The 16,414-nt window shown below is 32.2% G+C and overlaps 1 protein-coding gene across 1 annotated transcript in view; it reads left to right on the forward strand.

Moving 5' to 3' along the window:
* The window catches only part of LOC105488555 (arginine and serine rich coiled-coil 1), a 417,805-nt gene that overhangs the window by 63,154 nt on the left and 338,237 nt on the right, over window positions 1-16,414 (forward strand). The window lies entirely within an intron of this gene.

Genomic DNA, 16,414 nt, shown 5'->3' on the forward strand with positions numbered 1-16,414 from the left:
AAATAGTTCATTTTATATAAATTTCCTTTATGAGTTTTCTTAGATGTTATTATCATAGTGTGAGAAATACAAAGCAATGTAAATTTTAACAAAAATATCTTATAGTCTGATTGTAACTTATCTGTTAGTTGTATGTATTCTATTTTATTGGGAAGGGGAGAAAATGACAGTAATTTCTAATATTAGGATAATTTGGGTACATGTAAAAAATCAGATAAATATTTAGGTGAGTTTATTAAGAAAAATATTAAATAATTGTGCAGATTTCAGAAGAGAGGACACAAATTGAGAAAGTAGTACATGAATTTATTTATTTGTTTATTTATTCTTAACAAATATTTTAGTGCTTTTTTTTGTGAAGGCACAATTCTAGGCACCTGGAATATTATTAGTAAAAGAAACTGCCCTTGTAGAGCTTACATTCTAACAAGGAGAATAGTCAATGAACAACAAATATAATAAATAAATTATATAGTATGTTGGGTCTAGTACAATGGGAAAAAGAACTTATAGAACAAGTTATGAAGTTATGGAGCATTGGGAGTTCTGGAGGTTGGGAGAGAGGGCAGGTTTCAGTATTTAACAGGATAAAACTGAACTTAATGAAAAGAAGACATTTAGGCAAAGATATGAAGGAGATAAGGGAATCTTAGATGTCTGGGGAAGTGTGTTAAGATGATGGGAAGAGCCTGTGCAAAGGCCAAAAGGCAGGAAGATGTCTGATGTGTTTCCCTTCTAAATGATTTCTAAAAAATCATTTATTAAATTCATAATGTGAAACATGTAAGTGACATTTAATGAACAAGCTGATTTTATAAATACTTTTTCTTAGGTGATAGAGAAACTCCCTAACTGGAGTTCACATTGGCTTATGAGTGGGCCCCAGATTATAAATTCTACTTTAAATAACTTTGTAATTCACTGGCCTGGTAGAACTTTCAAGGATTTCAAGATATCCGTATGTCTTAGTTCTTGGCGTTCTGGGCTCTTTGGCTTACTCAGGCCCAAACATAGACTTAGGGCAGCCTTAGGTTTCCTTAAACTCTCAGAGTTAATTCTGTAGGCTAAGTGTTACTGGAAAATACTTTGAGAGTTTGTGTTGAAATCTTTTTTCTTTTAAGCCTTTTTTGCCCAGACTGAGTGCTTTGTGTTTAAGGAAAGAAGGAAAGAATGGTTCAAATAAAATAATTATTATTCCTTTGTTCTGATACGTTTTAAGTACTATTCTTCTCTCAAGGGTAGATTCCAACTTTTATTTCTCATGTGTAGCAGTTTTTTTAAAAGAAAGTTTAATTCCAGTTGTATTCTGTTTTTGCTAATTACTTGGGACCTTTATGAATACTAATTATGATATGGTACTGAGCTGTACAGTTATTCTATAAAGTACTATCTGGCCCCAAACTATTCTGATTTGATAGTTTCTAAAGTCTAATTTTATTTTATTTTTTTCCAGTATCTAATTTTAAATTTTATTCTGTATTTTCCTTCTGTATGAATTTGCCAATTGTCACTCCTTCCAATATTTTCCTTCCCCTTTCTAATTCTTTCCACAAATCTGTTAGTAATGCAGATAAAGATAAATAAGTTAATTAATGTTATTGGTCCAGATAAAGGTAAGAAAATAAACTTACCTTCTACTTAAATTATCCATAAGGAAAACTCCAGGTGATAGTTTGAGGATTTTAAAATACTTTTCAGGAAAATAAAATGGTTTTGATTATTTTTAAGATAATAGATTGAATTTTAATTTAATTATTTTTTCAATGCTAAGTTCAACTAAAATGACACTTTAAAGTTTTTTTTAGTAACCTCTTTTTCCTTTACTCAGTAGTAAAAATGGAAATGAGTGATTGTTTAAAAAAAGAAGTGCCTTTGTATTGTTTGTGTGGGTTGATCTTCTAGTGAATTTATAGGTTATTCAGTGTAAAATTGATTTAGTTAAGAAGTTATGTTTTTGCTTAAAAAGTAAAATATCAGCTGGAAATAGACATGATTATATATTGAAACCATTTTTTAGGAAGGACCTCTAAAAAAAGGAGTTATAAAAATAAAAAGTAAAACAATAATTTGTAAGTTTGAATATAAGCCTAAAGATTCCTTTTCAGTTGGGTTTGATGGCTCATACCTGTAATCCCAGCATGTTGGGAGGCTGAGGAAGGAGAATTGCTTGAGACCAGGAGTTCAAGACCAACACAGGCAGCATAGTTAGACTCCATCTCTCCAAAAATAAAAAATAATTGGGCATGGTGGCATGCACCTGTAGTCCTAGCTACTCAGGGGGCTGATGGGGGAGAATTGCTTGAGCCCTGTAGTTTGAAGCTGCAGTGATCATGGCACTGCATTCCAGATTGGGTGACAAAGTGATACCATCTCTAAATTAGATAAAAAAGATTGCTGTTTGGTCTTACTGTTGATAAAAATCCATACATGCTAGGTGTTATTGGGGTGGGGTTTCACTTTAAGTTTACTTTCTTCTTTGTGTTGTTTCCAATAGTATAAAATCAATTATTTATACCGAATCTTGAACTTGAATTTAGGAATATCTTTATTAAATCATGCTGGAAATATGCAAGATAAAGATTCATGGAGAAAACTAAGAAAAAGTATAATTTTTGATTTTTCAGTTAACTAAGCTTTCTTATTCATTACTAGCTTGCCTTTGTTTCTTCTTGCATCATGGAACAAAACCTCAAAGATATAGACTCTGTCTCTTTTTAAAATCTCTTCTGCTTCCTATTATATGGTTTATGAAAAAAAAAAAAAACCTAGAATTATTTTTGAAGCACTCACACCAAATCAAGAGATATACTAATGTGTGTTTCAATTTCAAGTGTTTTTTCCTCTTGTACCTGAGCATATAACACAATGCAGTACAATACACAATAATGCAGGGTGTACCTGAGTTCTGTTTCTCATTTATGAAATATGGTGACCATTGAGATGTTTCATGCCTAAGGCATCTTGCTTTTTCAGATTCTTTCATTACCATTAAAGCCTTTTTTTTGGCAATTAAAATAATGACATAAACAATTTAGAACTTGTTCCCAGATTTGGAAGAAAAGTATAAAACAAGGGAGTTGGAAGTCTTAATTTAAAAGCAAGCAGATAACAATGTATTTGGTAAACTATTAGGTGTGTCCGTTTAAGTGATGTTTTATGTAGTTGTGTGAAATCATTCAGCAAGTTACTTGTAGCTTTATAATGTTTAAGGATGCTTCTTAGTAAATAAAGCTGTCAAGTATCTTAAGTTTTTCTTTTAGCTTTAGAATAATAAAATTTGCTATAATTAAGAGATATTAATATTTTGTCCCAATAAGTTTCTATTTCATATGAATAAACTGTAAAGGCAAATTTTAATATAAAAACTTTTAATTATTTTGAGGGACAGTAATCTGTATTTTTGTTTTATTTTTTAATATAAAGTATTTATTAATGTTGATTACAAAGCACATAGTTTTCAGAGTTTGATTTTACAATCATATTTGTTGTTTTAAATCTTTTTTTGATGCATGGATTCCATAAATACTTAAAAATGTTCATATACAGATTTAGATTTTGCACATTAGAAAACATGTTGATACTTCTTAAATTCCAAAAATAAGCTACCAGAATCAAGATTAATGTTTAATAATTTAAATTTGTTTGTGCATATGGACTTTACTATTTGAAGAAATTTTGAAGTGCAGTGTCTTTGATACCTAAATGGGAGGCTTCACACTCTTTATTTGGCTAGGTGAGAAAACAGTTAACTTTTAAGGTACTGGTTTACTTACTTGATAAGGACTTCTCTCTAACTCTCCACTGCAGAGACGGACAATGCAGGAATTTGCTTCATTATCCACTTTTATTTTGGAAAATCGTCATTTTCTTTTACAAAAAATATTATTGCTCCTTAGAGTCCCTAAAGCATTTTGCCCTCAAAAGCCCTATTGTTTTTCATACATTTAAAAACTAATAATAATAAATATAGCCAACTAATGAAATTATTGGTGGCGTAAACATCATTTTGCTTTTAAAAATTATGCATTCTACTCCTATATTTAAAGTAATGATTTCAGTGTTAATAAGAACTAACAAATGTGTACTCAGACTTATGAGTGTCCATGAAAAATCTCATCCAAAGCCATAAAGTTTTAAATATAATACTAGTAGCTACCAGCTGCTAAAAAAATTCATTTGCTGATTTTATTATTTTACCCCTTTGTAATTTAAATGCCTTTATTTAAAAGTTTAACTTAAGGATAATGTAAAGTATATAGCATTTTAAGATTAGATGGTGTCCAGAACATATAGTCCAATGAGTTAGCCCAATGTAATTGGAGGAATTATTAAATGACACTGACCTCATTTCCTTTAGAACAATGAAAATTAATAGTTTCACATTTTATTAGGCTGATATTCCAGATGTAGTGTACATTTAATTAAGTGTAGTTCCTTTTAGTTATGGTATGTGTATCTGTTTTTTGTCGAGAATTCTTTCTAGTTTTACAGTTTTCCACATGTTTTCTTTCACCATTTATGATTTTTTTTCAAAGCAGAGCTATAAGGACTTAAATCACTTTAGCATGCAGCAAAACAGTTCCCATTCAAACAATAAACGCCGTTTTAAAAAGCCTTTAGATCTTCTGTCACTTCATAAATATAAATGTATAAAAATGTTATGCAGTTGTAGTGCCCACCTGCTAATTAAATGCAGATTTTCTCAAACTTGTTTAAAATCTGTCTATTTGTTTCAACTCTGTCTCTGTTCAGAATACATATGGCCCTTGTGAAACTAATTATGCTTATGGAGCAGCTGTTAAATTTAGTGCAACTAGTTTTATCCAATATTTTACATTTTAATTGATTACCTGTGAAGAAATTAGCAAATTAACACTTATTGTACAGTAACTGAATGGTCTTTTATGGTTACTTTCTGATTTAACAAGGGAACCAGGCACTGATGGAATAAAGACATTTCTAGGATTTTTAGATAGGAAAGTTATTGGTGGACCTTGATTATCTGGTGTGAAAATTTAGGAAGACTGATGAGTGATGCCAAGCATCTGTGTGTTCTGTATCTTAAACATGAGAAGCAGATTGGAAAGCAATAGCTTTTTCACAGAATTTTGGTAACATATGGGCTTATCTGGATCTAAGAAGTCTTTGAAGATCTTTGAACTTGACTAAATGACTTAACCTTTGGCATAGTGGGTGGGTTATATGCTTTTTTAGTGGGGAGGCACTGTCTTTCTGTGTTTCTCTTTTGCTTTTTTCTCATTCTTCCCAATTCTACCCTTAATATCTTTTCTTAAAAATGGGGAGACCAGAGATGATGATTGGGAATTTGTAAGGTTGATACCATGAGTTCCAAAATATTTAGTTAAATGGATCTACTTGTGATAAGATAGGGTTAAATCTTTTGATAATATTTTAGAAATGAGTCTGTGTAAATCTTTGTTTTATAGATTTTATTTGAAAATGATACTGCAATCAGATCTCATTGGCAGTATGTCATAGTTGAAAGGATGTGGACAAACCTGAGATTCGATTTCAGTGTTATCACTCGTTGACTCTGTGACCTCTGAACTTTTAAGAGTCCAGTTTTCTCAAAGTAAAAACAAAACAAAACAGCTGTCCCCCAACAGGAAAAAAATATCCAAAACACCAAAAGGGATGATAACAACAGCTATTTGTTTAAAACTGGAGAATTGAGTGAGATAAAGTACATAAATAGAGCTTGCATGCTTCTTAGCACATAGCTGATCCTTGGTAATAATACTAAACAAGCATATTATTATACGTATTTTACAAATATGTATAATAATATTTATACATATTATACAAATATACTAAATATACTAAATATACTAAATATTTATACATATTATACAAATATACTAAACAAGCATATTATTATACATATTTTAGAGCATTAACTATTATAGTAAAGGGGAGATTGGTTTTGATTTTTATTTACCAGCTTTGCATTCTGATAGCTCAATAGTAAAACTTGATATGAGTTATAGGTCCAAACAAATGTTTCTGGCATTTTGATAAGATATATTATTCAATTGAGCAATATAACTAGAATTACATATTAGGAATATACAAACAACCCCTCTTTACAAACACTTGATCTACACAGCAAGTAGAGGCTTGAGCCTCTGCCTCTGGTAAGGACAGTTGACCCTGGTTTTACATTTTAGAACATTTGACACCTATGCTGATCTGAACAGATTTCTCTAAGACAGATGAGGGTCAGTAAATACTCAAAGCTGAAAAATACCTATTTGCTTAATTTGTCTTAGTTAAAATTCAGAATGTTTATATTTTTCCCCCCAAAATAGCGTTGTTGCTGGTGGGTGTATTTGTATAAGGTTTCAGGTAATTTCTGAATAGGTTTATATGGATTGGACTGAAAAACTGGCCACTGTGATTTTTATGGTGAGTTTCAAATAACAGATATATAAATGAAGGTTCAAATAATTTTTTTAACCTTTAAATGGAGAAAAATTAAGCATTCATTGAAGTAGAGAATAGTATAATAAACTCCCATGTAGCCATGAGATAACCTCATCACGTTGCTATACTTTACCAATATCAAGGCTTATTTTTTGGCTTTGTTAGGATGAGTCTAGGATACATTTTTTCTGGCAAATTTTGTTCCAGTGTTAATACTTGACTCTATGCAATGCCTTTGGTAGAAGGTGTCTCCTGGCTTGTGGGAACTCTATTTCTCCCCCTGTGTGATGTTTAGGAATTTTTCTGTTTTCCAGTATATTTTTCCCTGGTTCCATGAAATTTCACCTCACATATTTATAGATTAGAACTCATCAGAAGATCTAGGGGACGCTACTTCAGATTTCTGTATTCCTCTTTCCATCAAACTTCCTTCTGTTTGATACAATGCTTTGCAAATCCTAGTAACCTTGATCTACCTGAAGGTCTGTCTCTGTCTCCTTGGCTCAGCAGATCCGGTCTGTCTCTGTCTCCTTAGCTCAGCAGATCCACCAGGCTTTTGTTTAGGTTCCCTCTTCCTGCTCTGTGGTCTGGAAAGTTTCTAAAGGCAGTAAACTGAGGCACACCTAAGGTTCCTTTATTTCCTTTTTTGGGAATCATAGTCCTAGGCTGCCTGTTGCATAGTATCTGAATCAGTTGTTTCATACATTTTATCTGCTTTTCTAGTTGTTTATGGTAGAAAGATTATTTTCATAGCTTTTAACCCATATGGGCAAAAGGTGATTTAAATCTAATATCGATTATTTTATTTGTGATTTCTTTTTTAAAACATCATTTCTATGAATAGTTTATCAACCTTATTAATCTTTCAAGAAATCAGCTTTGGTCTTTCTTGATCTTTTGTTTCATTATTTTTTGCTTCTTTTCTCTTTATTTCTTTCCTTTTACCTTTTGAGTTTACTTTTCTGTTTTTTTTTCCCTTTGAGATGGATGCTTAGATCATTTATTTTCAGCTTTTATTCTTTTCTTATTTGTGCATTTATAGCTCTATAAATTTTCCTCTGAGCTGTGCTTTAGATATATTCTACAAATTTTTGATGTGTTATATTTTAGCTTTCATTTGATTCACATATTTTAAAGATTCTCATTGTGATTTCTTCTTTCCCATGGGATATATAAACATGTATTACTTAATTTCCAAACATTTGGGGATTCTTCTAGTTGTCTTTTGTTTATTGTTTTCTTCCTTAATTGTACTATAGTTAGAAAACATAATCTGAATGCTTTCTAGATTTGAAAAGTGTTGAGGTTACCTTCGTGGCCCACCATATAGTTTATTTTAAGAAATATTATAGGTACATTTGATAAGAATGAGTATTAAGAAGTTTTGAAGTATAGTTAATAGGTAAATTTAACCATGAGTTCAAATCTTCTGTGTCTTTACTTTCTAAATTTACAAATCCACAATCAAGATTCTGCCTTTAAGTTTTGTTAACTTCTGCTTTACATATTTTGAGGCTCTTTTATTACATATTTATAAATTCAGGAATGTTAGATTAATACACGCTTTTGGGTTTACCCTTATCATCAAGGACTGTCTCTAATAGTAGCCTTTATTTTGAAGTCTGCTTTATCTGACATTGGTATGGTTTCACCATCTTTTTTTCTTTTTGTTAGTGCGTGCATGATCTTTTTTTCTCTGCCTTTACTTTGAACCCTTCTTTTGTTTAATACTTAAGATGTTCATTTTGAAAGCTGCTTGTAGTTTGTTGCCTTCAGTTGGATAATCTTTCGATTGTATTATTTAGTCCATTTATATTTATTAATTACTGATCTATTTGGATTTAATTCTACCATCTTATTCTTCGTTTTCTATTTGTGCAATCCATTTTTTCATTTTTTTCTACTTTCTTCTTTGGACTAATTTTATTTCATTTTCTTCTCTATTAGGTGACTAGTTTATATTATTTTAATTACACCTTCAGTGACTTGCCTAGAAATTGTTGCATGGTCTTGACTTATATAAATCTAACGTAAATTACTACTTTTATTACTTTTTGTTTTTCTGTGGTTTTGATTTTTGAAGGATAGCTTCGCTGGAATACATGGCCAATGGGATGTAACATGGCCAACACACTTTTTTCCCTCTTGAATTTCTCAAAAAAAAAAATTAAAGCCATTGTTTTGCTGTGTATCATGCAGTTGAGACTGATATCAACTTGTCTTTCTTTGTTAGTGACTTAATCAGAGTATTCTTTTTCCTTTATCTTTAATGAGCAGTAACTTAATCAGTGTATATCTCAGGGTTAATTATGGGTAGTTTATTTCCCTGTGGTGGGCCCTTTCTACATGTGGATGGCTTTAGTTACAGGACTGTTCTTGCATTTTGATTGTAATAATCTGTTACCTTGTGTTTTCTTTTGGAACCTCAGCTAGTTGGTTGTTCATTGTGTGCTTCTTCTTTCTATAACTTTTTTCTGAAATTTTCTACTACTTTTGTTTTCTTTCTCTTGGCCCTTTTCATCATTAACATCTATGTCTCTTATTATATGAGCATGTTGTAATTTAATATTCATTTCTAGGATGACTTATTTTAATTTGTTTAGTTATTTTGTTTTTATTTTAAATAAATTGAACTTTTTCCTAAAATCAGATAATGGTCATTTCATATCTTCCTGTTTGTCTATTTTTGTCCTGGAATTTTTTTTTTTTTTTTTTTTTTTGCTTGTTTCTTTATGTTTGATTCATTTTTCGAGTGCTATGTTATAGTCTTCTCTATTTCATGGTTTTTGGTGAGATATATTTACATTTTTTGAAAAATTTTGATTATTTCTCTTATAGTTGCTTTGTATGGCTGTTGGATTCTCTTTTTATGTCATTCTTGATAATTTTCCTGGATCAGCAGTAATAGACAATACTGTGAATGGACTGAAGATTTCGTATGACTTTAAGCCTTCTTGAGTGGCACTCTATTGTTTAGTATCGTGAGGTGGAGTTTCTTTCTTTCATTTTATTAGAAATAGGGTCTCGCTCAGTCATGCAGGCTGGAGTACAGTGGCTCACTCCAATCTGAGCTTACTGCAGCCTTCTAACTCCTAGAGTCAAGTGATTCTCCTGCCTCAGACTCTCAGGTAGCTGAGACTACAGGCATCATTTATGATCTTGTTTTTGTAGATCTCTGAACTTCAGTACCTTGTTTCCTAGTTTTTCTTTATCACCAAGCCACTGGTGGACACCTTCCTTTCCAAAGCAAATCTCTTTCCTAGAGTGTAGGTCCTTAAAAAATTTCCTCTTATTTTTATCATCTTAGTTGGAGTTTAGTAGGGAGTGAAATTAGGTATCCATGTTCAAAATGTCATCCTGACATGGAATCCATGTTATTTTTATTCAATGTGTAATTATTTAATTTTAATTACAGTTTTGTTTTATGGTAAATGTAGTCTTTATTTATAGGTAGGACTTAACTGAATAGACTACTTGAAGTATTGTAGTTTTCTTTTGAAAGACAAAATATTAGGGTATTTGTTTTGATTACATGTGTTTAGAACTTATTAGCCAATTAAGAAACTTGACAAATTGTTTTTTTAGGGCAGTAATTCATTTTATGTAGAGATGTTGCAGGGACTTTTCTTATTCTGTAGATATTGAAAGCATTTATCTGGTATAATAGGACATCTTGCTGTCCATTTATTGCTTATATATTGGATGTTCTAGAGTGACACATTTTTTATCAAATGTTTCTTTGCTTATAATAGATCTCCATATTGACTTTGGTACTCTAGAGACTTCTAGAGTGATTTATCAGAAATATATTTATTTAAGGAATGAGGAACAAATAAGTCTTAAATTTTAATATGGTTTCTTTCGCTTTTTGTTTGTTTGTTTGGTCTGGGTAGGAAATCTTTTTACTTTGAACTTCTACTTTCTTCTTGATGAGGACCATTCTAATTTGTAAGTAAAGTTACTTAATAAAGTAAATGGAGTTGTTCATATGTCCAGGATGTGAGTTTTATTCAAAATTGTGTAAAGTCAATTCTTATGACAACTAAGAAGTTAACAGCTTAGTTTATTTCAATCTGTGTTTGGTTTCATGGTTGTTTTTAACAACCTTTAATAAATTTTTTTCTCTCTTTGTTTTTGCGTTTACTGTCTTTTTCACACGTATTTTCTTCAGAGTCACTTTTTGCTACTTGCAATCTATAAGCATGTTAAGAGGCAGACAGTGTGAGGATTAAAACAATGAACATTAAGACACAGAGGGCAGGGGGAAGGTCCAATAGCTTATACTATGCATACTGTGCATACTCTGATGTTTTAAAACTACTACTTTATTTGAATTTATCATCATGTGACTTGACTTATAGATCTGCTATTGCTATCACAGTTTATTGAGCCACACCAGCAACATCTATAGAATATACCAGAATTTTCAAGACACGAATTGCTTGTATGAAGATGTAGGGTGAATAATGAGCACAATTAGTTTGGAAAATGGCAGGCATATGTTTTCTATAGTAGAGTCCTTGTGTTAGGGAAAACTGTGAGATGGGTTTGGAGATAACTGAGCTTGCTTAATTAATTGGTAAGCTGGGAAAAGTAGAAGATTGGGAAATAAGATGCTAGGGAGGGTTGGGTAGATAGTACTTGATAGAAGACCTCACTGCTAATTGCAGTATCCCATTTTTCTATAATGGTGATAGAAATGTGATCAGACTCTACTTCCTCTGGGACAGTGCCAATTAAGCCCTGTTGTCTTCATGTTATAGTACCTCCTTCAAGACCTACATATCCCCCAAATATTTCCTTTTATCCTCCAAAGGCTTCAAGACTTAGATGATAGGTTATATGGTCTTCCTGTTAATAGCAAACCGCTGAAGATCATGTATTTGGCTGCCGAGGGTTATCTGTGAAGACAAGGATTTTAGTCCTTCAGATTATTATTATTCACCTTCCTATATAAAAGACATACATTGAACCTTGAGCGATTCTTACACCAGCCTTGAGATTTTAAAGGTCTCTCAAAATCAGAATGCTATGGTATGAGGGAAACATATTTCATATGCTTCTGATTCAGATTTTACAAATTCACTCAAATTAGTACCTTCCTCAGTTAACTTCTTTCCTAGTGCCTGCCTCCTTCTCCCAAATCACTTGTGTTATTTCACAACTCAGGTGATATTATTTCATTCTCATGGTAAGGTAAATATTATTGCCATTTTGCACATAAGGAAACAGAAGCTGACAGAGTAAATAGCTTGTTCAAGGGCACTATCATTTGAGGATTTCTTTATCTTCTAAATCTGAATGCGTATGTAACTTTGAGCATATTAGTAACAGATACATTTAATTTTAAGGGTACAATAAAAATACATTTTACCAAAATCCACCTCATCTGGAGCCAAAATGGTGTATATTTTGTCCAACAGTATATATTTTTTTTAATAAAAAGAGGCAAATGAGTAAGAAATGAGCTTTTGCTGTTACAGATTTAGTTTAAAAATAAGCCATAGAATTGTATTAATGTTTAACTCGCCTATCTTTTGTTACTCTGTATTTTCACAGTTAATTGCCAGAATCATATTTTGTTCCTAAATAATATAGAACCAAATAATGAAAATATTCTGTATGTCTATATGCACATAATGTATTTATAGTGGCTGAGGTTATCACAAAAAAGGCTGCCTTCCATTTATATTGTTATTGCTTTTTTTATTAGAAAACTTAAAAATTTGATTATTACTCAGAGATTTTAGTAATCTGTTAAAATTTCCACATATTTACACATAATAGAAAATTTAATCAGAAAGGAATCAGGTAACATCTGTGGAGACAGTAAGTTGTGATGATAAAATTTTGATATAGAAAGATACTCGTGTCAAAATTAAGGAATAGTCAAAGAAACTTACAGAGCAAATGGTAGAAATTTCATATTTGTAAATTAGGACAATAAAATAATTACACTTATGTTAACATTAGCAGCAATAAATATTATAACTGCAGGTTGATGTAGTAGCTCATGCCTATAATCCCAGAACTTTGGGAGGCTGACATGGGAAGATCACTGGAAGCTAGGAGTTTAAGACCAGCCTGGGCAAAATAGTGAGACCCCATCTATATAGACATACGTACATACACACACACACACACACACACACACACACACACACTCACACACAGAAAAAAAATTAGCTGAGCATGGTGGCACGCATATGTAGTCCCAGCTACTTGGGAGGCTGATGCGGGAGGATCGCTTGAGTCAGGGAATTTGAGGTTTCGTAAGATATGATCATGCTGCTGCACTCCAGCCTGGGTGACAGAGTTAGACCTTGTCTCAAATAAATAAATAAATAAAGGAATGAAGAAATGTAGGAAGGAAAGGAAAGAAGAAAAGAAAAAGGAAAGGAAAGGAGGAAGGAAGGAAGAAAAGGAAGAAATTTCTTAAAATCACATTAACAAAGTTTGTGGGTTTGTGATCTAATATTCTTCTTTATTTATTAAGTGAACCCATTAGAGATGGACAAGGACAAATGTTACTGCTGCTGAAAGCCATGTAATTCTCTTAAAGACTTACATATATCCTGATACAGTTTGGCTCTTACATATATCCTGATACAGTCCCCACCCAAATCTCATCTTGTAGCTCCCATAATTTCCATGTGTTGTGGGAGGGACCCCATGGGAGATGACTGAATCATGGGGGCGGATCTTTCCCGTGCTGTTCTCGTGATAGTGAATGGGTTCATGAAGATCTGTTGGTTTTAAAAATGGGAGTTTCTAGCCCAAGCTCTTTCTTTGCCTGCTGCCATCCACATAAGATGTGACTTGCTACTCCTTGCCTTCCACCATGATTTTGAGGCCTCCCCAGCCATGTGGAACTGTAGGTCCAATAAATCTCTTTCTTTTGTAAATTTCCCGGTCTCAGGTATGTCTTTATCAGCAGAGTGAAAATGGACTAATATATATTCTAAGTATCTAGGATGAGTTCATGTGATGTCTCCATCATCCACATTCTTTATTCTTTGGTAATTTGTATTGGTTGTTTGTATTTGCTCTTTTTCTTTCATTTGATCACTTTAGCTGAGACATTAATTTTATTGATATTCTCAGGGTACCAGATTTTGGCTTTTTTAGTTTTTTCTTCCATTGATTTTTCTCTTTAGTGTTTCCTTTCTTCCAGCTACTTTGTGTTTATAGTGCTTTGCTCTTCTTTTTGTAGCTTCTTAAAGTGAAACCTTAGGTAATTGATTTTAGATATTTCTTCTTTTCTAATATAAACATTTAAAACTATAAATGTCTCCCTAAACATTGCTTTAGCTGCGTCCCACAAATTCTCATATGTTGTATTTTTCATTTTCATTCAGTTCAAAATACTTTTAAATTTCCTTTGTGCTTTCTTACTTGACTCATGGATTATTTGAAAGTATTTTATTTGGTTTCCATATATCTGGAGTTTTTCTGTATGTCTTATTGTTAAATTCTAATTTAATTCTGTTTCGGTCAGATAAACATGTTCTGCATGATTTCTACCTAGGAATTGATCCTTTGATTATCATGAAGTATCCATTTTTAATTTGGGTGATACTCTTAGTTTCTGAAGTCTAGTTTATGTGATATTAATATATTAACTTCAGCTTTCCTGTACTTCCTGTGTATATGATGTATATATTTTTAGCCATTTATTTATTTATTTATTTATTTATTTATTTTGAGACAGAGTCTCACCCAGGCTGGAGTGCAGTGGCGCTATCTTGGCTCGCAAGCTCCGCCTCCTGGGTTCACGCCATTCTCCTACCTCAGCCTCCTGAGTAGCTGGGACTACAGGTGCTAGCCACCAGGCCCAGCTAATTTTTTGTATTTTTTAATAGAGACGGGGTTTCACTGTGTTGGCCAGGATGGTCTCAATCTCGTGACCTCGTGATCCGCTCACTTCAGGCTCCCAAAGTGCTGGGATTACAGGCGTGAGCCACCGCACCTGGCCTAGACATTTACTTTTAACCTATCTGTGTCTGCTTATTTAAAGTACATATTTTGTAGATAGCATATAGTCGTTGTTCTAGATGGCATACAGTATTGCTTTTTATACCTTTGACAGACAGCCTTTTTACAATATTTTGTTTATTAATATCTAATGTACTTATGATATAATTAGTCTATCATTTTATTATTTTATGTATTTGCCTTCTTTTTTTCTTTTTACTTCCTTTCCAGCTTCCTTTTGGATTAATGAGTATTTTTAATAATTCCTTTAAAATTAATCTATTGACTTTTTAGCATACTTATTTTCTTCTTTTTTTAGTAGTTGCTGTAAGGATTACAGTGTACTTAGAATTATTATTTCACCGTTTAATGTGAAATATAGAAACCTTTTAACAGTATAGGTTTATTTACCTGCCCCATGCTTTATTCTATAGAGATTATTTGTATTATGTCTACCTTCATTATAAACCTTAGAGTAAAATACTATTATTTTTACTTTGAGCACTTATATGTGTTTTAAATAAATTAAGGGAAATAAACAGTTTTTGATACTTACCTATTTATTTACTTTATGGTAGTCTTCATTCCTTCCTAAAGATCCACGTTTTCATCTGTTATCATTCCTTTTTGGCCTGAAGAACTTTCTTTAGTATTTATTGTAATGCAAGTCTTCTGTTGATATTTGTTTACTTTTCCTTTGTCTAGAAAATGTCCTTATTTTACTTTCATTTTTGAGGGATATTTTTGCTGGGTATAAAATTCTAGGTTGACCTGTTGTTTTCTTTCACCATGTTAAGAATTTCGTTCCGCTGTCTTCTGATTTCCATTGTTTTTGATAAGAAGTCAGTGGCAATAGTTGGTATCATTGTTCACCTGTATGTAATGTGTTGTTTTTCCTCTGAATACTTTCAAGATTTCTCTACACCTTTAGTGTTTTTCAGTTTGACTATAGTATTTCTAATCATGGTCTTCTTAATATTTATCTTACTTGGTTTGTTGAACTTCTAATAAAGAATCTGTAAATTTTTCTTTTATTAACTTTGGAAAATTTTTTGCTCACCACTGAAAAAACGTTTTCTGATTCATCCTCTGTTTTCTCTATTTCTGGGTTTAAATAAGCTTGTTAGGCATTTGAATCTTGTCACACAGATCCCTGAGGGTCTTTCTTATTACAATCTTTTTTCCTCTTAGTTCTTCATATTGGGTAATTTTGATTGATTTATTTGCATGTATACAGATTCTTTCCTCTGTTATTACCAGTGTGCTTTTAATCTCATCCAGCATAATTTTAATTTCAGAGACTGTGTTTTTCAGTTACAGAATTTTTTTTTTTCCGTGTTCTGGTATTCCTATTGAGATTGCTTAATTTTATATTCATTATTAGCCTAGTTACACTTACTGCTTTAAAATCCTTATCTGCTAACTTTAACATCTAGTTTAATCTCAGTTGCTTTTCATATACTGTCTTTTAAGAATAGAACACATTTTTTGTGTTTCTTCATTTATCTAGGAATTTTGGGTTTTTATCCTGGACAAAGTGAGTATTATGAAAACTCTGTTATTTTCCTCTGAAAAACATACTTTTGTTTGTTTATTGTTTTGTTTAGCAGGAAAATCACATGGTTGGATTAAAAAGGCAACAATTCTGTTTTTGTTGTTGTTTGTTTGTTTGTCTGTTTTTGAGACGGAGTCTTTCTCTGTCACCCAGGCTGGAGTGCAGTAGTACAATCTGGGCTCACTGCAGCCTCCACCTCCCAGGTTCAAGTAATTCTCCTGTTTCAGCTTCTCGAGTAGCTGGGGTTACAGGCATGAGCCACCACGCCCAGCTAATTTTTGTATTTTTAGTAGAGGCGAGGTTTCACCATGTTGGCCAGACTGGTCTCGAACTCCTGCCCTCAAGTGATCTACCCGCCTTGGCCTCCCAAAGTGCTGGGATTACAGGCGTGAGCCACCACACCCTGCATGAAGATGAAATATATTTAATATTCAGTAAGTG

Source organism: Macaca nemestrina, chromosome 2 (assembly GCF_043159975.1).
Source record: "Macaca nemestrina isolate mMacNem1 chromosome 2, mMacNem.hap1, whole genome shotgun sequence".
In the NCBI taxonomy this organism is placed as follows: Eukaryota; Metazoa; Chordata; class Mammalia; order Primates; family Cercopithecidae; genus Macaca; species Macaca nemestrina.